Source organism: Chrysochloris asiatica, unplaced genomic scaffold, assembly GCF_000296735.1.
Source record: "Chrysochloris asiatica unplaced genomic scaffold, ChrAsi1.0 scaffold00110, whole genome shotgun sequence".
Taxonomy (NCBI): domain Eukaryota; kingdom Metazoa; phylum Chordata; class Mammalia; order Afrosoricida; family Chrysochloridae; genus Chrysochloris; species Chrysochloris asiatica.
Genome location: NW_006408628.1, coordinates 1,800,622 through 1,802,483, shown reverse-complemented (window position 1 = coordinate 1,802,483; position 1,862 = coordinate 1,800,622).

Here is a 1,862-nt window from a genome sequence, read left to right as displayed (position 1 = left end):
TCATCTCTTATGCTGTCTAAAGAAGGTATTTGAAATGAACAAATCACTGATTTTGCAGAATTCTATCATGCATTCTCCAGCATCATTTCTATCACCAAGGCCATATTTTACAACTACTGATCCTTCTACTTTGCTCCCAACCTTTGCATTTCAATCACCAGTAATGATCAATACATCTTGACTGCATGTTTGATCAATTTCTGATTGAAGAAATTGGCAGAATTCTTCTATTTCATCCTCACTGGCTTTAGTGTTTGTTGCATAAATTTGAATAATAGTGGTATTAACTAGATTTCCCTGTAAGCGTATGGAGATTATCCTATCACAGACAGCATTGTTCCTCATGATTGATCTGGATATGTTCTTTCTGATAATGAATGCAACACCATTCCTCTTCAGTTTGTCATTTCCAACAAAGCAAACCATGTGGTCTTCAGATTCAAAATGGTCAATACCAGTCCATTTCAGCTCACTAATGTCTAAGATATCCATGTTCATGCATTCCATTTCATTTTTGACAACCTCCAATTTTCCCAAATTCATACTTTGTACATTCCATGTTCTAATTTTCAATGGGATGTTTACAGCTGTTTCCTTTCATTTTGAGTTGTGCCCCATCATCAAATGAAGGTCCCTCAGGCTTTACTCTATCCACCTTAACACGGTCAACTCTACTTTAAGGAGGCAGCTCTTCCCCAGTCGCATTTTGAGTGCCTTCCCACCTAAGGGGCTCATTTTCTGGCACTATATCTGACAGTGTTTCTCTGCTATTCATTAGGTTTTTAGTGACTAAATATTTGGAAGTAGTTCATCTCTCATTTTTCTAGTCTGTCTTCGTCTGGAAACTCATCTGAAACCTGTCCACGATGGGTGACTCTGCTGGTATTTAAAATCCCGGTGGCATAGCTTTCAGAATCACAGCAACTCACAAGCCACCACAGTATGACAAACTGACAGATGAATGGTGGCCCTAATGCCATGTCCTCTTCTACATTCAGCTTTAACTGTTGCAATTTCTTGTGGATGTACTCCTGTTATTGGTTTTGAATTGTCTTCAGCAAAATTTTAGTTACATGTGACATTAATGGTATTGTTCTATAATTTCTGCATTCTATTAGTCCACCTTTCTTTGAAATGAGCAAAAATATGTATCTCTTATAGTCAATTGGTGCAAGGAGCTCTGGTAGTGTAGTGGTTATGAATCGGGCTGTGAACTGCAAGGTCAGCAGTTCGAAGCTCCACTGATGAAAGATGAGGCTTTCTACTCCCGTAAAGATTTACAGCCTTGGAAACCCTGTTCAAGGTTGCTATGGGTCTGAACTGACTTGATGGCACTTAACAACAACAATAGTCAATTGGCCAGGAAACTGTCTTCCAAATTTCTTAGCATAGACTAGTGAGTGCTTGCTGTACTGCATCAGTTAGTTGAAACAGTTCAATTCATATTCTGTCAATTCCTGGATTCTTTTTTTCTACAAGTGTCTTCAGTGCAGCTTGGACTTCTTCCTTCAATATCATCAGTTCTTTATCATAGGCTACCTCCTGAAATGGTTGGATAATGAATAGTTAATTTTGGTACAATGACTCTGTGTAGCCTTTTCGTTTTATTTTGATACTACATATATATCTAAATATCTTGCCCATAGAATTCTTTGGTTCAAATTTTTGTTTTAGCTTGAGAAATCATGTGTATGTTCTTCTTTTTTTGGTTTTCGGACTCCAGGTCTTTGAACTTTGCATTGTAATACTTTATTCTGTCTTCTCAAGTTGTCCTTCAAATTTTCTGTTTATCTAACTTCCTTGTTTCTTCCACTCATTTGAGCTACCTAACATTCAAGAACAAGATTCAGAATCGCTCCTCA